The following is a 25826-nucleotide window of genomic DNA, read 5'->3' as shown; positions in this document are numbered from 1 at the left end:
CTTCCTACTACACACAAGAATAAATTACAGAAGTATTAATGACTTAAAGAGGAAAAACTCAATTTTTAAATTATTGAAAAGCACACAAGACTAGATATCAAAAGATTTGAGGCAGTTTTAACTCTGAAGTTAGCAACTATGAAATCTTACGAAATTTTTCAACTTATTGAGCCTCACTTTAGTAATGGGAAAATATGTTTACTTCATTTATCTAGGATTTTAATAAAACATGATTTGAAAAATTATATTTGTGAATTGAAAATCAACCACTTTATTTGGTAGTGATATACTGACAGAATGAAAGAGAAATTCTACAAATAAAATCATCTATATGGCCTCCGTCTGTTAGTTTACATGTGAAACAGTATTATAACATTTGTTCCAAATAGCCAGTGGGTATGTTCATAGACTAAGGGGTAGGATTTCTTCACACCACACTCCAGTAGAGATACCGGCTTAAAAAATCTTAATATAATGCTCAAAAGAAAGATGTATTTTTTAGGGCGCAGTGAGTGACAAAAACATGTAGTGTCAGAAATTGCCCATTCCTCAGAGTATTCAAACTGGTCTCCAGGCACTCTTTGCAAAGTCTAGGATTCCTTCCTTAGAATAGTTACAGTTGGTTGCAGCAGTTTTGAATGCCCCCAGAGCATGGCTTGACTATAAGAATCCTGATTTAAGAATTTAATTTAAAAAGACATTCTGGAGAGCAGCCATGTTTCAAAATATCATAGGAAAACTGAGATGCCCACTTCTGCTGCCCTAGTCAGTGGCCAGTGTCCAATCTTTTTACAGATTTTTTTTCCCCACTGCTTCTTTCATGACTAGCAGGAACCTGTTGTACACTGGTCCATTTCACCAAGATTGTGACCCCAAAATGAGAGCTCATGCTTATTGGCTTATTAATTCTTAAGGTGAGCTTGTTAGAAATATTAGACTATATTTCTCACTCACTCTTGCTTGTCAAAGCACATGTAATGAATATTTTAAAGACAAGAAACATCTACCAATAATTACAAACAAAAAAACTGTTTTACGAAATAACTAAAATGTAGCACAAGTAAAGTTCAAGCAACTTGTTTATGCAATCCAAAGATGATGCTTCAAAGGCTACTCTCTTTCCCTCTCTCTATAAATAAAGAGCAAACTTCCCATGATGGCACATAATGCCATCGTTATTCTGACCTAATGACTACTCAGCTATAAACTAGTATCAGATGATGCAGTAATGCAATTAAGTTTACTCACATGTCATACTCACCTCAGAAGACACTATTTACACTCATCAGAATTAAGAAATGCTGAAAAACAGTATTAGTCCAACTGAAATTTGACCTATTTTATCCATATTCCAAAAGATGTAACATTTTCATGGACAGGTGACCCGATTTAAGCTGAAATTAAAAACAACAAGCAATAAGCCAACAGCTGTTTATTAAATCTATTTTTCTCAGCATGGTACTGAGATAGGTGATAAAGGGTAAACATATTTGCTTTCAATCCATGTTGTCAATGTGCTTACAATCTATACATAAAACAAAAAAAATCTAAAATGCATGAAAACATATAAAACGTCTATCTCCTTATTAATTTTTACCTGAGCTACCATATAAAGAGGTTCTCTTCCCAATACACAAACCCATGCTTCCTCCAGTGTTCTCCATTTTGTACAGTTCGAATGCCTTTTTCTTATTTGCTTTATTGGCCTAAAATCTTGCACTAGACTTTTTTCATTTTTAAAATTTATTTTCCCCAGCTTTATTGAGATATTTGCATATAGCATAGATTTTGGTGTGACTGGCTTTCTCATCATTCATACTTTGACTAAAATGTCATTATATCAGAAAGTTCTTCCTTGACCATATTTTCTAAAGAAGCACCCCATCTACAGTTTCTTTTATATCACCTACTTTAAAATACATATTTAATTATCAATTATATAATGTATATGATTTATATAATACACAGTTCTGTGTATATATATTTTGTATACATATGTTAAATATATATTCAAACTTACAAAAATTACAAGAATAGTACAAGAAACCTCCAGATATTCTATACCCAGAGTCACAAATCGTTTATATTTTCTCCATCTGTTTTATTGTTATCTCTGTAAAATCACACATAGAGACACCTTACTTTTTTTCTGTACCACTTGAAAGTAACTTTGGGACATTTTCCCTTTATTCATAAGTACTTTAATAGGTTTTTCTAAGGAAAAAAGGACTTTCTTTTATACAATGATAGTATGGTTATGAAAGTCAATAAATTTTAAATTGAGAAAACAGTATTCTAATGGTGCGATGGAGCTGGATGTTTGTTACATTTTTAGGAATTTTTCAAGCTCTTTGTTAAAGTCTTGGTAGCTTGAAATCAGCCATTGTGGCAATATACGGTCCATGGAAATTGACAAACACTAAGATTTAGGGCTTCTATTTCAGAGTTTCCATTTAATAGCATACTGCTAATAGTATCTACCCCAGAGCCCATATTCAAATTTTGTCAATTTTTCCCATATTGTCCTTTAGAGCTATTTATTTTTTTCTGCCTTAAGTTTGATTCAGGATCACACATTGCATTTATTGCCATACCTCTTTACTCTGTTTTACTCTGGAATACTTCCTCAAACTTTCTTTATGTTTTTGACCTTGACATTTTGGAAAGTGTAGTTATTTTGTAGAATATTCTTAGTTAGGGTTTGTTGAATGTCTCCTCATGATTAGGCTAGGTTGTGCACTTTGTGGAAGAATACCACAAACGTGCTGTTTTACCTTTATCAGAACATCATTTATAAGATACACATGAGGATAATGGTAGCCTAGAAGAAAATTGATAATGGTAGTCTAAAACATATGGTTAAGGTGATGACTGCTGGGATTTCTCCCTGAAAATTTACTATTGCTTCTTATAATTAATAAGAAATCAGGGGCTTCCCTGGTGGCGCAGTGGTTGAGAATCTGCCTGCCAATGGAGGGGACACGGGTTCGAGCCGTGGTCTGGGAAGATCCCACATGTCACGGAGCAACTAAGCCCGTGCGCCACAGCTACTGAGCCTGCGCGACTGGAGCCTGTGCTCCGCAACAAGAGAAGGCCGCAACAGTGAGAGGCCCGTGCACCGCGATGAAGAGCGGCCCCCGCTCGCCACAAGTAGAGAAAGCCCTCGCACAGAAACGAAGACCCAACACAGCCAAAAATAAATAAATAAATAAATTTATTAAAAAAAAAAAAAAAGAAAAGAAATTTATGTGGAGCTACTTTAAGACTACATAAATATCCTCATGCTTATCATCATTTTACCTATGAGTTTCAGCATTCATTGGTGATTTTCTAACTTCATATTTTTTCCTATATTTAGAATTGAAGAGCTATATTTAGTAAAGAACTTCCCTTATCATTCATTTATTCACTCATTAATTCAGTTATTTAATTATTCATTAATTCAGTAATGTGTATATATATCAGTATATTTTTTATTTTATTCATGTTATCACTTTTAAGATCACAATTAATTTTGAGGTATGTTTTGCTCCAGATTTGGGAACTGGGATCACCTTAAAGTGGTTCCCAATGAGATTTGAGCAATTTCTTACTTTCTGAAACAGAAATAAATTCTGGGTTCATTTTATACTTTTCCTGTCCCAACCATAGAATCAGGCATATCTTTAAGTAACCCTGGTAACATCTGGAGCATGGAATTTAGAAATCAAGATCTGGGAGCTGAGTATGTTCAATGCTAATGATGTGTCATTGCTTCTATGCTCTCTCAGTAAACAGATAAGAAATACAAATTTATATATTTTTCTATGTGTTATTTACATCTATTTCTCAATCTATATATATATTTCTCTCTCTCTCTCTCTCTCTCTATATATATATATATATGTATATACATATATATCTACACAACTCTATATAATTAAATGAGTACATACTGATCTCTCCAAATCTAATCTCACAGCACAGAGCATATTCAAGTCTTCCCTCTTTCCATGTATGTACATCACTTTCTCAAAAATGAGAAAACTAGCTTTCATTATGTTCTATACATTGAGGAATTCCTCAAGGACAAAATATACATAAATTAGTTCAAGAATAGGTACTCAGGAGACCTTCAAGATGGTGGAGAAGTAAGACGTGGAGATCACCTTCCTCCCCACAAATACATCAGAAATACATTTACACGTGGAACAACTCCTACAGAACACCTACTGAACACTGGCAGAAGACCTCAGACTTCCCAAAAGGCAAGAAACTCCCCACGTACCTGGGTAGGGAAAAAGAAAAAACAGAGACAAAAGAATACGGATGGGACCTGCACCTCTGGGAGGGAGCTGTGAAGGAGAAAAAGTTTCCACACACTAGGGAGGCCCTGCATGGCAGAGAGGGAGGATCGTGCGGGGGGGAAGCTTCGGACCCATGGAGGAAAGCACAGCAATAGGGGTGCAGAGGGCAAAGTGGAGAGATTCCCGCACAGAGGACCGGTACCGACCAGCACTCACCAGACTGAGAAGCTTGTCTGCTCACGCGCCAGGACAGGTGGGGGCTGAGAGCTGAGGCTTGGGCTTCGGAGGTCGGATCCCAGGGAGAGGACTGGGGTTGGTGGCGTGAACACAGCCTGAAGGGGGCTAGAGTGCCACGGCTAGCTGGGAGGGAGTCTGGGAAAAAGTGTGGACCTGCCGAACAGGCAAGAGACCATTGTTTCGAGATGCATGAGGAGAAGGGATTCACAGCACCACTTAAATGAGCTCCAAAGACGGGCGCAAGCCACAGCTATCAGTGCAGACACCAGAGACGGGCATGAAATGCTAAGGCTGCTGCTGCAGCCACCAAGAAGCCTGTGTGCAAGCACAAGTCACTCTCCACACCTCCCTTCCTGGGAGCCTGCGCAGCCCGCCACTGCCAAGGTCCCGTGATCCAGGGACAGCTTCCCCAGGAGAAAACACGGCGTGCCTCAGGCTGGTGCAATGGCATGCTGGCCTCTGCCACCGCAGGCTCGCCCCACACTCCGTACCCTTCCCTCCCCCCCGGTCTGAATGAGCCAGAGGCCCTAATCAGCTGAGCCTTTAACGTCCTGTTTGGGCACGGAAAAGACACGCTCAGGCGACCTACATGCAGAGGTGGAGCCAGATCCCAAGCTGAACCCCGGGAACTGTGAGAACAAAGAAGAGAAAGGGAAATTTCTCCCAACAGCCTCAGGAGCAGCGGATTAAATCTCCACAGTCAACTTGATGTACCCCGCATCTGTGGCATACCTGAATAGACAACAAATCATCCCAAAATTGAGGTGGTGGACTTTGGGAGCAACTGTAGACTTGGGGGTTTGCTTTCTGCATTTAATTTGTTTCTGGTTTTATGTTTAACTTAGTTTAGTATTTAGAGTTTATTATCATTGGTAAATTTGTTTATTGATTTGGTTGCTCTCTTCCTTTTATTTAACATATATATATTTTTTCCTTTTGCTCTTTTTGTGAGTATGTGTATGCTTCTTTGTGTGATTTTCTCTGTATACATTTGCTTTTACATGTGTCCTAGAGTTCTGTCCGTTTACTTTTTCTTTTTTTTTTTTAACTATAGTTTTTAGTGCTTCTTATCAATGGTGGATGTGTTTTTTTGTTTGGTTGCTCTCTTCTTCCTTTCCTTCTTTTTTTTTTTTTTTTTTTTTTTGTGGTACGCGGGCCTCTCACTGTTGTGGCCTCTCCCGTTGCGGAGCACAGGCTCCAGATGCGCAGGCTCAGCGGCCATGGCTCACAGGCCCAGCTGCTCCGCGGCATGTGGGATCTTCCCGGACCGGGGCACGAACCCGTGTCCCCTGCATCAGCAGGCGGACTCTCAACCACTGCGCCACCAGGGAAGCCCATCCTTCTTTTTTTACTGCTTTTTAATTTTCTTATTTTTAATATTTTTTTACTTAATAACTTTATTTTATTTTATTTATTATTTTTTTCTCCCTTTTCTTCTGAGACATGTGGCTGACAGGGTCTTGGTGCTCCGACTGGGTGTCAGTCCTATGCCTCTGAGGTGGGAGAGCTGAGTTCAGGACATTGGTCCACCAGAGACCTCCGAGCTCCACATAATATCGAATGGCAAAAGCTCTCCCAGAGATCTTCATCTCAATGCTAAGACCCAGCTCCACTCAACGACCAGCAAGCTGCAGTGCTGGACACCCTATGCCAAACAACTAGTAAGACAGGAACACAACCCCACCCATTAGCAGAGAGGCTGCCTAAAATAATGATAAGGTCACAGGCACCCCAAAACACACGACCGGACACGCTCCTGCACAAAAAGACAAGATCCAGCTTCATCCACCAGAACACAGGCACCAGTCCCCTCCAACAGGAAGCCTACACAAACAAATGAAACAACTTTACCCACTGGGAGCAGATACAAAAAACAACAGGAACTACAAACCTGCACCCTGTGAAAAGGAGACCAAAACACATTAAGTTAAGCAAAATGAGAAGACAGAGAAACACACAGAAGATGAAGGAGCAAGGTAAAAACCCACCAGACCTAACAAGTGAAGACGAAATAGGCAGTCTACCTGAAAAAGAATTCAGAGTAATGATAGTAAAGATGTCAAAATTTTGGAAATAGATTGGAGAAATACAAGAAACGTTTAACAAGGACCTAGAAGAACTAAAGAGCAAACAATGATGAACAACACAAAAAAATGAAACTAAAAATTCTCTAGAAGGAATCAATAGCAGAATAACTGTGGGAGAAGAACGGATAAGTGATCTGGAAGATAAAATACTGGAAATAACTACCGCAGAGCAGAATAAAGAAAAAAGAATGAAAAGAATTGAGGACAGTCTCAGAGACCTCTGGGACAATATTAAATGCACCAACATTCGAACTATAGGGGTCCCAGAAAAAGAAGAGAAAAAGAAAGGGACTGAGAAAATATTTGAAGAGATTATAGTTGAAAACTTCCCTAACATGGGAAAGGAAATAGTCAAGTCCAGGAAGCACGGAGTCCCATACAGGATAAAACCAAAGAGAAACATGCCAAGACACATAATAATCAAACTATCAAAAATTAAATACAAAGAAGAAACATTAAAAGCAGCAAGGGAAAACAAAAAATAACATACAAGGAAATCCCCATAAGGTGTAAAGCTTATCTTTCAGCAGAAACTCTGCAAGCCAGAAAGGAGTGGCAGGACATATTTACACTGAAGGGAAAAACACACAACCAAGATTACTTTACCCAGCAAGGATCTCATACAGATGTGATGGAGATATTAAAACCTATACAGACAATCAAAAGTTAAGAGAATTCAGCACCACCAAACCAGCTTTACAACAAATGTTAAAGGAACTTCTCTAGGCAGGAAAAGACCTACAAAAATAAACCCAAAACAATTTTAAAAATCGTACTAGGAACATACATATCAATAATTACCTTAAATGTAAACGGATTAAATGCTCCAACCAAAAGATATAGACTGGCTGAATAGATATATGACCCATATATATGCTGTTTACAAGAGACCCATATATATGCTGTTTACAAGAGACCAACTTCAGACCTAGGGACACACACAGACTGAAAGTGAGGGGGTGGAAAAAGATATTCCATGCAAATGGAAATCAAAAGAAAGCTGGAGTAGCAATTCTCATATGAGACAAAACAGACTTAAAATAAAGACGATTACAAGAGACAAAGAAGTACACTACATAATGATCAAGGGATCAATCCAAGAAGAAGATATAACAATTGTAAATATTTATGCACCCAACATGGAGCATCTCAATAAATGAGACAAATGCTAACAGCCATAAAAGAGGAAATGGACAGTAACACAATCATAGTAGGGACGTTCACAGCCGACTTTCACCAATGGACAGGTCATTCAAAATGAAAATACATAAGGAAATACAAGCTTTAAATGACACATTAAAGAAGATGGACTTAATTGATATTTATAAGACATTCCGTTCCAAAAGAACAGAATACACTTTCTTCTCAAGTGCTCATGGAACATTCTCCAGGATAGATCATATCTTGGGACACAAATCAAGCCTTGGTAAATTTCGGAAAATTGGAATCATATCAAGTATCTTTACCAACCACAATGCTATGAGAGTAGGTATCAATTACAGGAAAAAATCTGTAAAAATTACAAACACATGGAGGCTAACAATACACTACTAAATAACCAAGAGATCACTGAAGAAACCAGAGGAAGTCAAAAAATACTTAGAAACAAATGACAATGAAAACATGATGAGGCAAAACCTATGGGATGAAGCAAAAACAGTTTTAAAAGGGAAGTATATAGCAATAAAATCCTACCTCAAGAAACAAGAAACAACTCAAATAAACAACCTAACCTTATACCTAAAGCAATTAGAGAAAGAAGAACAAAAACCCCAAATTAGCACAAGGAAGGAAATCATAAAGATCAGATCAGAAATAAATGAAAAAGAAATGAAGGAAACGATAGCAAAGATCAATAAAACTAAACGCTGGTTGTTTGAGAAGATAAACAAAATTGATAAACCATTAGCCAGGCTCATCAAGAAAAAAAGGGAGAAGACTCAAATCAATAGAATTAGAAATGAAAAAGGAGAAGTAACAGTGGACACTGCAGAAATACAAAGGATCATGAGAGATTACTGCAAGCAACTATATGCCAATAAAATGGACAAATTGGAAGAAATGGACAGATTCTTAGAAAAGCACAACCTTCCGAGACTGAACCAGGAAGAAATAGAAAATATAAACAGACCAATCACAAGCACTGAAATTAAGACTGTAATTTAAAATCTTCCAACAAACAAAAGGCCAGGACCAGACGCCTTCACAGGTGAATTCTATCCAACATTTAGAGAAGAGCTAACAACTATCCTTCTCAAACTCTTCAAAAATATAGCAGAGGGAGGAACACTCTTCAAAAATATAGCAGAGGGAGGAACACTCCCAAATTCCTTCTGTGAGGCCACCAACACCCTGATACCAAAACCAGACAAAGATGTCACAAAGAAAGAAAACTACAGGCCAATATCACTGATGAACATAGATGCAAAAACCTTCAACAAAATACTAGTAAACAGAATCCAAAAGCACATTAAAAGGATCATACCCCATGACCAGATGCGGTTTATCCCAGGAACGCAAGGATTCTTCAATATATGCAAATCAATAAATGTGATAAACCATATTAACAAACTGAAGGAGAAAAACCATACGATCATCTCAATAGATGCAGAAAAAGCTTTCGAGAAAATTCAACACCCATTTATGGTAAAAACCTCCAGAAAGTAGGCACAGAGGGAACTTACCTCAACATAATGAAGGCCATATATGACAAACCCACAGCCAACTTTGTCCTCAATGGTGAAAACCTGAAACCATTTCCTCTAAGATCAGGAACAAGACAAGGTTGTCCACTTTCACCACTATTGTTCAACACAGTTTGGAAGTATTAGCCACAGCAATCAGAGAAGAAAAACGAATAAAAGGAATCCAAATCGGAAAAGAAGAAGTAAAGATGCCACTATTTGCAGATGGCATGATACTATACATAGAGAATCCTAAAGATGCTACCAGAAAACTACTAGAACTAATCAATAATGAATTTGGTAAAGTAGCAGGATACAAAATTAATGCACAGCAATCTCTTGAATTCCTACACACTAATACAGAAAAATCTGAACAAGAAATTAAAGGAACACTCCCATTTACCACTGTAACAAAAATAATAAAATACCTATGAACAAACCTACGTAAGGAGACAAAAGACCTGTATGCAGAAAACTATAAGACACTGATGAAAGAAATTAAAGATGATATAAATTTGGAGAGATATACCATGTTCTTGGATTGGAAGAATCAACATTATGAAAATGACTCTACTACCCAAAGCAATCTGCGGATTCAACACAATCCCTATCAAACTACCAATGGCATTTTTCACAAAACTAGAACAAAACATTTCACAACTTGTATGGAAACACTAAAGACCCCGAATAGCCAAAGCAATCTTGAGAAAGAAAAATGGAGCTGGAGGAATCAGGCTCCTAGACTTCAGACTATAGTACAAAGCTACAGTAATCAAGACAGTATGGTACTGGCACAAAAACAGAAAGATACATCAATGGAACAGGATAGAAAGCCCAGAGGTAAACCCACCCACATATGGTCACCTTATTTTTGATAAAGGAGGTAAGAATATGCAGTGAAGACAGCCTCTTCAATAAGTAGTGTTTGGAAAACTGGACAGCTACTTGTAAAAGAATGAAATTAGAACACTGCCTAACACCATACACAAAAATAAACTCTAAATGGATTAAAGATCTAAATGTAAGGCCACACACTATAAAAGTCCTAGAGGAAAACATAGGCAGAACACTCTATGACATAAATCACAGCAAGATCCTTTTTACCCACCTCCTAGAGAAATGGAAATAAAAACAAAAACAAATGGGACCCAATGAAACTTAAAAGCTTTTGCACAGCAAAGGAAACCAAAAGCAAGACGAAATGACAACCCTCAGAATGGGAGAAAATATTTGCAAATGAAGCAACTGAGAAAGGAATAATCTCCAAAATCTACAAGCAGCTCATGCAGCTCAATATCAAAAAAACAAGCAACCCAATCCAAAAATGAGCAAAAGACCTAAACAGACATTTCTCCAAAGAAGACATACAGATTGCCAACAAACACATGAAAGGATGCTCAACATTACTAATCATTAGAGAAATGCAAATCAAAACCACAGTGAGGTATCACTTCACACCAGTCAAAATGGCCATCATCAAAAAATCTACAAACAATAAATGCTGGAGAGGGTGTGGAGAAAAGGGAACCCTCTTGCACTGTTGGTAGGAATGTAAATTGATACAGCCACTATGAAGAACAGTATGGAGGTTCCTTAAAAAACTAAAAATAGAACTACCATATGACCCAGCAATACCACTACTGGGCATATACCATGAGAAAACCACAATTCAAAAAGAGTTGGGCTTCCCTGGTGGCACAGTGGTTGAGAGTCCGCCTGCTGATGCAGGGGACACAGGTTCGTGCCCCAGTCTGGGAAGATTCCACATGCCACGGAGCGGCTGGGCCCGTGAGCCATGGCCACTGAGGCTGCACATCTGGAACCTGTGCTCTGCAATGGTAGAGGCCACAACAGTGAGAGGCCCATGTACTGCAGAAAACAAAAAAAAAGATTCATGTACCACAGTGTTCATTGCAGCTCTATTTACAATAGCCAGCACATGGAAGCCACCTAAGTATCCATCGACAGATGAATGCATAAAGAAGATGCTGCACATATATGATTGGAATATTTCTCAGCCATAAAAAAATCGAAATTGAGTTATTTGTAGTGAGGTGGATGGACCTAGAGTCTGTCATACAGAGAGAATTAAGTCAGAAAGAGAAAAACAAATACCATATGCAAATACATATATGTGGAATCTAAAATGAAAAAAAATGGTTCTGATGAACCTAGGGACAGGATAGGAATAAAGACACAGATGTAGAGAACGGACTTGAGGATACGGGGAGTAGGAATGGTAAGCTGGGACGAAGTGAGAGAGTGGCATGGACATATATACACTACCAAATGTCAAATAGATAGCTAGTGGGAAGCAGCCGCATAGGACAGGGAGGTCAGTTCAGTGCTTTGTGACCACCTAGAAGGGTGGGATATGGTGGGTGGGAGGGAGACTCAAGAGGGAGGAGATATGGGGATATATGTATATGTATAATGGATTCAATTTGTTATAAATCAGAAACTAACAATGAAAAAACACAGACGAAAGAGTTATAGCAAGGCATATATGCTGGCTTAGGTTGTGTGTTAGTAAGGAATTACCATTGATTGTGGTAAAAGATATTGGAGATAACAGGGAGTTAAGATAGAAGTTTATTTCTGACTCACACAATAGAGGCTGGAAGTAAATATTTCAGAACTTGTATCTTTGGTGTGCATCATCAGTATGAAAAGGAACATACATTAGTAAATACTTTCTGAGGGGCAGAATTTACCTCAACATAATAAAGGTCATACATGAAAAATTCACAGCTAACATCATACTCAATGGTGAAAAACTAAAATTTTTTCCTCCAAGATCAGAAACAAGACAAAGAGACCCCCTCTTGCCACTTCTATTCAACATGTTACCGGAAGTCCTAGCCAGAACAATTAGACAAGAAGAAAAGTAATCCAAATCAGGAAGGAAGAGAAGTTCTCTCTCTTTGTAGATGATACATTCTTACATGTAGAAAATGCTAAAGGCACCACAAAAACTGTTAGAACTAATAAATTCAGTAAACTTGCACGGTACAAAATCAACATATAAAAATTAGTCATATTTCTATACATTAATAACAAACTATCCACAGAGGAAATTGAGAAAACAATTTCAGTTCCCATATCATCAAAAGAATAAACTTCTTGGGACTTCTCTGGTGGCGTAGTGGTTAAGAATCCACCTGACAATCAGGGGACACAGGTTTGATCCCCAGTCCGAGAAGATCCCACATGCTACAGAGCAAGTAAGCCCATGCACCACAACTTCTGAGCCTGCACTCTAGAGCCCGTGAGCCACAACTACTGAGCCTGCGTGCCACAACTACTGAAGCCCACGTGCCTAGAGCCTATGCTCTGCAACAAGAGAAGCCACCGCAATGAGAAGCTCGTGCACCACAATGAAGAGTAGCCCCCACTCGCCACAACTAGAGAAAACCCGTGCACAACAATGAAGACTCAACAAAGCCATAAATAAATAAATAAATAATTTTTTTAAAAAAGAATAAACTTCTTAGAAATAAACTTGACTAATGAGGTAAAACTCTTGTACACTGAAACCTACAAAACATTGAAAGAGATTAGATACAAATAAATGGAAATACATCCTGTGTTCATGAATTAGAAGATTTAACACTTAAAATGTTCATACTACCCAAAGTGCTTTACAGAATCAATGCAATAGCCATTACATATCAAAATTTTAAATTCATTTTTTGAACTTATCCCATAAAGATAATCACAAAGCACAGAAAGATGTATTGTCATCACAATGTTTTAGAATGGGGAGAAATTAAAAACAATCTGTGTCCATCACAATAGTACAATGGAATAGTGTGTAGTCATGAATGTGTTTACGAAGTTGTACATTAACATATTAAAATGTTCACAGCAAAAAAAAAAAAAGAATAGGTAACTCACACAACTGTGAAAAGTACACCTACAACTACTAATTAGACAATGATAATAATTTTTAACAGTTCTGAGGTAAAATTTACACAGTCCAATGCACATATATTCAATATACAAATTAATGAGTTTTCACAAATTTATGCAGTTATTTATCATCCTCAAAAGCTTCCTCCATACAACTTCCAGCGACCACCTCCAGAAGAGTCTTCTGATTTTTGTCATAATAGATTACTTTAGATTATTCTAAAATTTCACATAATTAGAAAAATACAATATGTACTTCTTAAGCCCAGCTTCATTTTCTCAGCATGATATCTGCTAGCTTCATGTACAGTTTTTACATACATATATATATATATATATATATATATATATATATATATACACACACACACACATAGTTCATTCAATTTTAAATGTTGAGTAGAGTTTATGGATTTTCCTGTTAGTGGCCATATAGGTTGCTTTCAGTTTCTGACCATTTTGAATAAAGTTGCTATGAGCATTTATGTGTAATTCTTTTTATGGACATATATTTTGGGTTCTCTTGGATAAATACGAGGGTGCAGATTTGTGGAGTCATAACATTAAGTGTATGATTTTTTTTTTAATTAAGCTCTGATGTTAGCTGTGAGCTTTTCATAAATGATCATTATTATTTTGAGGAAGTTTCTCTCCTATATTGTTGAATGTTTTTATTATGAAAGTTTAATTTTATCAAATTTTTTTCTGCATTGAGATTATAGTTTTTGTCCTTCCTTCTGTTCATATAGTGTATTACATTTATTGATTTTTGTATGCTGAACCATCCTTTCATTCCAGAAATAAATCTACTTGGTAAGGGTACATAATCATTTTAATATGTTATTGAAATCAGTTTGCTATTATTTTGTTGAGGATTTTTGCATCATTATTGATCAGGAATATTGCAGTTCTGTAGTTCTCTTTTCTAGTAGTGTCTTTGGCTTTGGTATCAGGGTAGTGCTGACCTCATAGAATGAGCTTGAAGTGTTCTCTCCTCTTCAATTGTCTCAGAGAGTCTTGGGAAGATTGGTGTTAATTCTTTAAATGTGTGGCAGAATTCTCTGGTGAAGCTATCTGGTCCTGAGCTTTTCTTTGTTGGGAGGTACATAGTATGGGTTTTGACAAATGTATAATGTAATGACATGTATTCACCATTACAGTATCATACAGAATAATTTCCCTGCTCTAAAATTCCCCTGTGATACAACTATTTATCTCTCTTTTCCTCCCCTGGTCCCATCCCTGGAAACCACTGATGTTTACACTGTCTTCAGAGTTTGGCCTTTTCCAGAATGTAATATTTTAATTACACAGTATGTAGACTTTTGAGATGGGCTTCTTCCACTTAGCAATATGCATTTAAGGTTTCTCCTTGTCTTTTCATGGCTTGAGCGCTTATTTCTTTTTATCACTGAATAATATTCCTTCATATGGATGCATAATAGCTTGTTTATTCATTCACCTATTGAAGGAACTATTAGTTGCTTCCAAGTTTTGGAAATTATGAATAAAGCTGCTATTAACATTCATGTGCAGGTTTTTGTGTGGATGTAAGTTTTCAACTGATATGAGTACATACCTTGGAGCATGGTTGCTGGATCATGTCATAAGTTTTGTTTAGTTTTGTAAGAAACTGATAAAACATATTCCAAAGTGGTTGTACCATTTTGCCTTCCTACCAGCAGTGAATGAGGGCTCTTCTTGTTCTACATCCTCACCAGAACTTTGCATTGTCAGCTTTTAGAACTTCAGCCGTTTTAGATGTGTGGTGGTATTTCATTGCTGTCTTGAGTTGTATTTACCTAATGCCATATGATGTTCAGCATATTTTCATATGCTTCATTTCCATCTGTTTAACTTCATTACTAAAGTGTCTGTTCAGATCTTCTGCCTACTTTTAAACTGGGAAGTGTCTGTTATTGTTGAGTTCTATGTGTTAATCGTATATTCCAGCTACAAGTACTTTGTCAGATATGTGATTCAGAAACCTTTTCTCCCTGGGTCTGTCTTCTCCTTGACAGTGTCTTTTATAGAGCAGAAGATGCTAATTTTAATAAAGTCCCACTTATCAATCTTTTCTTTTATGGATTGTGCTTTTGTGTTGTTTCTAAAAGCAACATCACCAAACAAAAGGTCACCTATATTTTCTCTTTTATCTTCTAGAAACTTTCTAGTTTTGCATTTATATTTAGGCCTATAACCTATTTTGAATTAATTTTTGTGAAAGATGTTAGCATCTTGAGTAGTTTTTTCATATGCTTCATAATTACCATTTGAATAGCTTTCTTGGTGATGCATATATATAGGTCTTGTGAACATTTTTATTGCTTTCTTTGTTTTTTAATTATGTAGTTTAAACCATTTTTATATATTAGTTACAAGAACTTTGTCAAATATATGTTTTGCTAGTATTTTTTCTCAATATGTGGCTTGCCTACTCATTTTTAATAGTATAATATCATTTGATAAGAAAAAATTTCATGAAGCTAATTTCTTTTTTTTTTATGATTACTATTTTCTTTGTCCTGACTGAGAAATATTTACCTCTCTCAAGGTAACAAAGACATTCTCTTATAATTCTTTTAAAGTTTTAACTTTAACATCTAGGTGTCATGATTCATCTCAAATTAATTTTTCTGTATAGTAGCACTTGAGGTTTCATTTTTGCCGCCCTATGACTATCTAGTTTTGCCAGAAATATTTATTGGCAAGTCTTTGCATTCCCCATTCTATTGTTTTACTTCCTGCCTTGAAAATGAATTATCAGTATGACAGTGGTTTATTTCTGTACTCTTCTGTTGCAATTAAACTCTTTATATGCCCTTATGCCAATATTGCACTGTCTTGATCATAGTTGCTTTGATGCCACACATTATAAAGTCTTGTATCACTGTTATCCTTTTAAAATACGGTTTTGGCTATTATAAGTTCTTTAAATTTTCATATAAATTTTAAAATCAGTTTCTCAATTTATATTTATAACAGCCTCTCTCTCTCATTGACCCTGGGCAACCAGTAAGCTACCTATAATATTTTTCTTCTGAAGAATGTTATTCAAATGGAATCATACACTATGTAACTATTGGGATTGGCCTTTTTCACTCCTCATAATTTCCTTACGATACATCTAAGTTGTTGCATATACCAATAGTAGTTACTTTTTATTTTTTAGTAGTATTCCATGGTATGGACATACCACTGTTTGTTGAACCATTAACCAATCGAAGGACATTTTGGGTTTTATTTTCTTTCATTTTTTGGCTATTATAATAAAACTTCCATAAACAATTGAATTATGCATAGGTATTTGTGTGGACATAGCTTTTACTTCCACTTCTCTGGGACAGATGTCTAGGCGTACACTTGCTGGTGCATATAATTTTACATTTAGTTTAGTTTTTTTTTTTTTTTTAATGAAACTACTCAACCACTTTCCAGAGTAGCTTTACCAGTTTAAATTCACTCCAGCAATGAAAGAGAGACTTAATTTCCCCACATCCTTGAAGGCTTTGGCTTTTTTACTAAAATTTTTTTTGTAATGATTCTGGTAGGGAATGGTGTTGTCTTGTTATGGTCTTAATTTGCGTTGCCTTAATGGTGAGTGATGTTGGCCATCTTTACATGAGCTTATTTGCTATTTGCATACCTTATTCAATAAATAAGATATATCTCTTCACTTTCTTTGATCATATTTAATTTTTTACTGTTGAGTTTTTTTTGTTTGTTTGTTCACGGTACGCGGGCCTCTCACTGTTGTGGCCTCTCCCGTTGCGGAGCACAGGCTCCGGACGCGCAGGCTCAGCAGCCATGGCATGTGGGATCTTCCCGGACCAGGGCACAAACCCGTGTCTCCTGCATCGGCAGGCGGACTCTCAACCACTGCGCCACCAGGGAAGCCCTACTGTTGAGTTTTGAGGATTCTTCATATGTTCTATATGTGAGTTCTTTATCAGATATGTGGTTTGAAAGTATTTTCTACTAGTCTGTTATATGTTTTTTCATTCTCTTAAATATGACTTTCACAGAGAAAAAGTTTAAAATTTTAATGAACTCCAATTTAGCTATTTTTTAATGGATTGTGCTTCTGCTGTCATGTTTAAGAACTCTTCACCAAGCCTAGATCTCCCAATTTTTTCCTAGGGTATCTTCAAAACATTCTATACTTCTATACTTTACATATAAATCTACTATCTATTTTGAGTTAATTTTTGTATAAGATGTGAGGTCTAGGATGAGACATTTTTCCCACTGTTGATATCCAAAATGCTTCAGCAACATTTGTTGAAAAGATTATTCATCCTCAATTGAATTGATTTTGTGTCTTTGTCTGACTGACACTGAGTGCTGCCTCAGACACCTCTAGCTCAGGTGCAGCTCCCCACTAGGGTGAAGGCTGCATCTGCTGAGGAGAGTGTACAGCTGGGGGTGGGGCACAGCCAGCCCAGACCTGGCACTGCATCTGAATGGGACAAGGGAGGCCTTTACTGGTGCTCATGGAGGCTGCAGATCAGGAAGTGTCTCAAGCTCTGAGTGGTGTGTGGGGTTCACATCAGCGAGTTCCCTGGCCTGCACTGGGCATTCACTCCAGCTCCTCTTACTCCAGTGCTGCTCCTCTCTGGAGCAAACATGCCATTGCTGGGAGGGAGAAGAGCTCAGACTTGGAGGGAAAGAAACCAGCTCAGACTTGACCCTCATGGCTTCTGCCTCAGTACCTTGGGACATGACCCCACCCCTGATAGGGTGGTGACAGCCACTGAGCATAGGAGAAGCCCTGCTCACACCTAGCTCTGGATCTAGCCCCTCTATCTCCAGCCCTGCCTCCCAGCAAGGTGATAACTGCCAGAACTCCCTGAGGGAAGACGTGACCCACGTTCACTTCAGATCCATCTCTCCCACCAAACCACTAGGCACACAAAGACTGCATACAGAGATTCCCACACAAGCTCACTCATTCAAGACCTGTATAGGTAACTGTTTAACCTAATTTCATAGAGACAGAGAAACTTAAGCAAAATGAGACGACAGAGGAATTTGTTCAAAATGAAAAACAATAAAAAACCATGAAAAAAAGTAACTAATAAAACAGAGGTAAATAATTTACCAAATAAAGAGTTCAAGCACTAGTAATAAGAATGCTAACTGAACTAGAGGAAAGAAGAGATGAACACAGTGAGAATTTTAAAGGAACTAGAAAACATAAAAAAGAACCAGTCACAGCTGAAGAATAAAACAACTTTAATGAAAAACACATTAGAAGGAATTAACAGTAGACTAGCTGATACAGAAGAACACATAAGTTATCTCCGGAAGATAGAATAATGGAAATCACCCAATCAGAACAGTAAAAAGAAAAACAAATTTAAAAAATGAGAACAGTGTAAGAGACCTCTGGAACAATATCAAGTGTATTAACATTCACATTATAGGGGTCCCAGAAGGAGAAGAGAGAGAAAAAAGGGTGGAAAATGTATTTGATGAAATTATGGCTGAAAACATTCTGAAACTGAAGAAGGAAACAGATACGCAGGTAAAGAAAGCACAGAGCCCCAAACAAGATGAACCCAAAAAGATCAACACAAAGACATATCATAATTAAAATGGCAAAAATTAAAGAGAGAATTCTAAAGGCAGCAAGAGAATAACAAAGAGTCACATACAAGGGAACCCCCATAAGGTTATTAGCTGATATTTCTGCAGAAAATTTGCAGGCCAGAAGGGAGTGACATGATATAACTGAAGTGCTGAAAGAAAAACCCTACAACTTAGGACACTCTAACCAGCAAGATTATCATTCAGAAATGAAGGAGAGATAAAGAATTTCTCAGATAAGCAAAAACTAAAAGAGTTCATCAATACTAAACCAATCCTGAAAGAAATGTTAAAAGGTCTTCTCTAAGCGGAAAAGTAAAAGCTACAACAAGAAGTAAGAATTTATGAGGAATGGGGATTCCCTGGTGGTGTAGTGGTTAGGAATCTGCCTGCCAATGCAGGGGACATGGGTTCAAGCCCTGGTCCAGGAAGATCCCACATGCCGCAGAGCAACTAAGCCCATGCGCCACAACTACTGAACCTGAGCTCTAGAGCCTGTGAGCCACAACTACTGAGCCCGCATGCCACAACTACTGAAGTCCGTGCACCTACAGCCTGCGCTCTGCAACAAAAGAAGCCACCGCAATGAGAAGCCCATGCACCACAACAAAGAGTAGCCCCCACTCGCCACAACTAGAGACAGCCCGCTCACAGCAATAAAGACCCAATGCAGCCATAAATAAACAAATAAATAATAAATAAATAAGAAAGAATTTATAGGAATGGAAAAAATCCTGCTAGTAAAGGCAAAGTATAATAAAGGCAGTGGATTAACTACTGAAATAAGATAGTATGAAGATTAAAAGAGAAAAATTGTAAAATCAATTATAACTAAAACAAACAGTTAAGGGATAAACATGATGATGTAAAATATGACATCAAAAACACAAAATGTGGGGAAGGAGTAAAAAATGTAGCTCTTTTAGAATGCATTTTAACTTAAATGACTATCAGTTTAAAATGAGTAGATATAGTTTTAGTTCAACATATATGAACCCCAAGTTAAACACGAATCAAAAAATCCACAATAGATACACAAAAAACAGAGAGAAAGAAACACAAGTCTCTTCAATAAGTGGTGCTGGGAAAACTGGAAAACTACATGTAAAAGAATAAAATTAGAATATTTTCTCACATCATATACAAAAATAAATTCAAAATGGATTAAAGACCCAAATGTAAGAGTGGAAATCATAAAAACTCCTAGAAGAGAACAAAGGCAGAACACTCTTTGACATAAATTGTAACAATAGTTTTTTTGGATCTGTCTCCTAAGGGAAAGGGAACAAAAGCAGAAATAAATAATGGAAACATAATTAAACTTAAGAGCTTTTGCACAGCAAAGGAAACCATAGACAAAATGAAATGACAACTCACTGAATGGGAGAAAATATTTGCAAATGATATGATCGATAAGGGGTTAATATATGAAATATATAAACAGCTCATACAATTCAATATCAAAAAACAAACAACCTGATTTAAAAATGGGCAGAACATAGTGCTGCAGTGAACATTGGGGTGCACATGTCTTTTTGAATTATGGTTTTCACTGGGTATATGCCCAGTAGTGGGATTGCTGGGTCATATGGTAGCTCTATTTTTAGTTTTTTAAGGAACCTCCATACTGTTCTCCATAGTGGCTGTATCAATTTACATTCCCACCAACAGTGCAAGAGGGTTCCCTTTTCTCCACACCCTCTCCAGCATTTATTGTTTGTAGATTTTTTAATGACGGCCATTCTGACCAGTGTGAGGTTATACCTCATTGTAGTTGCATTTCTCTAATAATTACAACACTATTTACAATAGCCAGGACATGGAGGCAACCTAAATGTCCATCAACAGAGGAATGGATAAAAAAGATGTGGTACATATATACAATGGAATATTACTCAGCCATAAAAGGGAACGAAATTGGGTCATTTGTAGAGACATGGATGGATCTAGAGACTGTCATACAGAGTGAAGTAAGTCAGAAAGAGAAAAACAAATATATATTAACGCATATATATGGAATCTAGAAAAATGTTATAGATGATCTTATTTGCAAAGCAGAAATAGAGACACACACGTAGAGAACAAACGTATGGACACCAAGGGGAGAAAGGGGGCGTGGGATGAATTGGGAGATTGGGATTGACATATATACACTATTGATATTATGTATAAATAGATAACTAATGAGAACCTACTGTATAGCTCAGGGAACTATGCTCAATGGTCTGTGGTGACCTAAATGGGAAGGAAATCCAAAAACAAAGGGGATACCTGTATATGTATAGCTGATTCACTTTGCTGTACAATAGAAACTAACACAACATTGTAAAGCAACTATACTCCAATAAAAATTACTTAAAAAATAAAAATGGGCGGAAGACCTGAAGAGACATTCTTGCAAAAAAGATATACAGATGGACAACAGGCACATGAAAAGATTCTCAAGAAAAATGCAAATTAAAACCACAATGAGATGTCACCTCACACCTGTCAGAATGGCTATCATCAAAAAGCCCACAAATAACAAATGTTGGGGAGGATGTGGAAAAAAGGGAACCCTCCTACACTGTTGGTGGGAATATAAATTGGTTCAGCCACTATGGAAAACAGTAAGGAGGTTCCTCAAAAAATTAAAAATAGAACTTCCATATGACCCAGCAATTTCACTCCTGGGTATATATCCCAAGAAAACAAAAATAATAATTCGAAAAGATATATACACCCTAATGTTCACAGCAGCATTATTTACAATAGCCAAGATACGGAAGTGACCCAAGTGTCCATCAACAGATAAATGGATAAGGAAGGTGTTATATATATATATAACATCTTAACATTGTAATATATTATATATATATATATAACATCTTAACATTATAATATAATAGACACAGAAATATACCCACCCTTACAAAAGAATAAAATTTTGCCATTTGCTCAACATGGATGGACTTGGAGGGTATTATGCTTATTGAAATAAGTCAGACAGAGAAAGACAAATACTGTATGTTATTACTTATATGAAGAATCTAAAACATAAAACAAACAAATGAATATAAGAAAACAGAAACAGATTCTCAGATATAGAGAACAACCTACTGGTTACCAGTGGGGAGAGGAAAGTGGGGAGGGATAAGATACTGGTAGGGGATTAAGAGGATTAATTGTACTTAAGGGGATTAAGTACAAACTACTATGTATAAAATAAATAAGCTACAAGGATATATTTACAGCACAGGGAATATATCCAATGTTTTATAAAAACTTTAAATGGAGTATTATTTATAAAAATATGGAATCATTATGTTTTACAACTGAAACTAATATAAATTGTAAATCGACTATTCTTCAATTAAAAAAAAGACTTCCTCATAGAAGCATGTTGGCTATTTTCCAAGTATTTGGAATTTTTCCTGTTATATTTCTATTTGATATCTAGTTTGATTCCATTGTGGACAGAGAACACACTCTGTATTATTTCAATTACTTTAATTTTGTTAAAGTTCATTCTGTGACCCAGGATATCTTCTACTTTGGTATATATTTCATGGATGCTTGAAAAGAATGTGTATTTTGATGTTGCAGGGTGAAATACTCCATAAATATAAATTAGATCTTTTCAGTTGATGGTATTGTTGTGTTCTTCTATATCATTGCTGATTTTATGTTTTGTCAACCTGGTGATTGTTAATCCAGGGGTACTGAAGTCCCTAATTATAATTTTGGATTTGTATATTTGTCCTTTCTGTTCTATTAGTTTTTGATTCATATATTTTGTGGTTCTCTTGTTTGGCATATACACATTCAGAATTGCTATATCTTCTTCTTGGTGGACTGATCTTTTTGTCATTATGTAATGTCCTGTCCCTATCTTTGATATTTTCTTTGTCTTAAGTCTACTTTTCTGATAATATACCCACTGACAGTTGTTTTTGATTATTTGCATTCCATTCATTCATATATATATATATATATATATATATATATATATATATATAGAATGAGATACTTGAAGTCAAGAAATGGTGGGGTCATTTTTTAAAATTTTTTATTGGAGTATAGTTGATTTACAATGTTGTGTTAGTTTTAAGTGTACAGCAAAGTGAATCAGTTATACATATACATATATCCACTTTTTTTTAGATTCTTTTCCCATATAGGACATTACAGAATACTAAGTAGAGTTCCCTGTGCTATACAATAGGTCCATATTAGGGCTGGGTCATTTTTCAAATCCACTTTGACAATCTCTGTCTTTTAAAGGTATATTAGATTATTTATATTTCTGTAATTATTGACATGTAGGGCTTAAATCTGCTGTTTTATTTTTCATTTTCTGTTTGTTTTCTCTCTCCTGGCTCCTGCAGATTTGCTGAACATTTTTTTTAGAATTTTATTTTTATTCATCCATTTTTTTAAAGTGCATATATCTGTATAGAATTTTGTGTGTGTGACTGCTACAGGCATTACATTATTAATATATTCTTCCTCAGTCTCCTGGTGTTGACATTTCACTAGTTCAAGTGTAGTGTAGAACTCAAAATTATTCCTGGGTGGACTTCTGCTTCTGGAGAAATGCAGTAGATACACTATTCCCTTTTATTCTCATTAAGCATAACTAAAACCCCTGGGCATTACATATAAAACAAACATAAGAAAATACTGATAGCTGAGAGAAGAAGGCAGACTGGCCAGGGACCTTGGAATTTGCTATGGACTAAACTGTGTCTCTCCCAAATATGTATGTTTAATCTCTAACCCTCAATGAGAATTTATCTGGTGAAAAATCTTTAAGGAGGTTATTCAGGTTAAATGAGGTCATAAGGGTGGGGTTCTAATATGATAGGACTGTGGCCTTATAAAAAGATTGAAGAAGATTGCTCTCTCTCAATCTCTGTCTCCTTCTCTCCCTCTCTCTGCCACATGAAGACATAGCAAGGTGGCAGCCGTTTGTAAGCCAGGAACAGATCTCTCACAAGAACTTGGCCATGCTGCCACCCTAACCTCAGACTGACTCCCAGTCTTCAGAATTGTGAGAAAATAAATTTCTGTTGTTTAAGCCATCCAGTCTACAGTATTTTTTATGGCAGCTTGAAACAACTAATATAGGGCCTGACTAACGACATGGTGAAAGGAATCTTGGAATATAAGAAGGAAAAACAAAAAGAGAAAATATATGGTTAAATAAAATTAAATAGACTTTCCTTTTCCTATTGAGTTTTCTAAATTATGGTTTTGGGTGAAGCAAAAATCATAAGTGTCTAATGTCGCTCTCACTGTATGTAGAGGAAATATTTGACAATTATATTATAAATTAAAGAGAGCAAAATGAGGCACTGTAGCCTTCATTTTTAAAATAACAGCTTTATTAAGATATGATTCACATACCATATGTTGAGGAAATATAATTAAAAATAAAATCTGTTAACCCAAAAAACTTCTCCACAAAAATAGAAGAGAGAGAAAACTGTTTTAGTATTGGATAAGCATTAAACTATGATGTGATGCATATTACAGGCAATCTGCTAAAAGACTGCAAAGACAGAAAGAATTTTTATCCTTTTATATAGCCAAGCAGATACATCCCATTGCATACGTTTTCTCCAGATAAATGATAAATTATTCCTCAATTAAAAGAACACTGCGGCCCCATTTGTCACACGATTTATTCTAAGCTCTCCTCGTTATTGGGGTAGCCACCTGTATTTATTAATTACCACTAAAAAGGAAAATAAACTACTCATATCTTTATGATAGGAGGTAGATTCGTAACTTGGAGCCAGGCACCAGCTAAAGTTAAGCTCTTATCTTCCCATGGAAAATAGGAGATATGGGTGCTATCTTCTGTAGAGATTACATTTCAAAGCCATGGCTGCCAAGTTTTGAGAAAAATACTTCTGGGTTGTAATGCTAGTGAGGAGATTATTTAGCTTTTAAAAATATTCACACACCTGTCTAAGTGGCAGAGGGAGAATTCACAATTATTTATTTATTTATTTAAGTAAACGTTCTAAGAAAAGGGAAGGGCTAGAATCTCTTTTCCTTTTTGTACTAGGTGGAATTAAAGTTTGTTTTTCTTACTTTTGTGTTTGCCATATACATCTGATTCACTCATTTAAAGTGCACAGTTTGATAGTTTTTAGTTTGTTCACAGCAATTAAAAATCACCACGGTCAATTTAGAACATTATCATCCTCTAAGAGAAGCCAGTTCCCCATTAGCAGTCACTCTCCATTTCCCTCTCAGTGACCCTCCCAGACCTAGGTGACCACTAATCTACTTTCTATGTACATTTGCATATTCTAGACAGTTTACAGAAAATAAATCACACAATACGTGGTTTTTATTACTGGTTTCTTTCATTTAGCATAATGTTTTCAAGGGTCATCTTTTATTTTTAATTTTTTATTGAAGTATAGTTGATTTACAACATTATGTTAGTTTCAGATGTATAGCAAAGTGATTTGGAGATATAGATAGATAGATAGATAGATAGATAGATTTTAATTCTTTTCCATTATAGGCTATTACAAGGTATTGAATATAGTTCCCTGTGCTCTACAGTAAATCCTTGTTGTTTATTTTATATATGGTAGTGTGTATCTGTTAATCCCATACTCCTAATTTATCCCTCCTCCCCTTCCCCTTTGGTAACCATAAGTTTGCTTTCTATGTCTGTGAGTCTGTTTTCAGCTTTGTAAATAAGTTCATTCGTACTATTTTTTAGCTTCCACATATAAATGATGTCACATGATATTTATCTTTCTCTGTCTGACTTATTTCACTTAGTATGATAATCTCTAGGTCCATCCATGTTGCTGCAAATGGAATTATTCTTTTTTTATGGGTAATATTCATATATATGTGTGTGAGTGTATATATATATATATATATATATATATATATACACACACACACACACGCATACATACCACATCTTCTTTATCCATTCATCTGTTGATGAACACTTAGGTTGCTTCCATGTCTTGGCTATTGTAAATAGTGCTGCTATAAACACTGGGGTGCATGTA

The 25826-nt window shown here is 36.2% G+C and overlaps 1 long non-coding RNA gene across 1 annotated transcript in view; it reads right to left on the bottom strand.

The window, feature by feature from the left end:
• Positions 1–1271: 1271 nt before the first annotated feature.
• Positions 1272–25826, bottom strand: part of LOC141277608 (uncharacterized) — a 56408-nt gene continuing 31853 nt past the window's right edge. The window contains exon 3 of the long non-coding RNA XR_012329243.1: positions 1272–1394. This is a non-coding gene — a long non-coding RNA (uncharacterized lncRNA). The remainder of the gene's footprint in view (positions 1395–25826) is intronic.

This window comes from Tursiops truncatus, chromosome X (assembly GCF_011762595.2).
Source record: "Tursiops truncatus isolate mTurTru1 chromosome X, mTurTru1.mat.Y, whole genome shotgun sequence".
In the NCBI taxonomy this organism is placed as follows: Eukaryota; Metazoa; Chordata; class Mammalia; order Artiodactyla; family Delphinidae; genus Tursiops; species Tursiops truncatus.
Note: the sequence above shows the minus strand (reverse complement) of the source record. Positions and strands in the feature narration are given on the sequence as shown.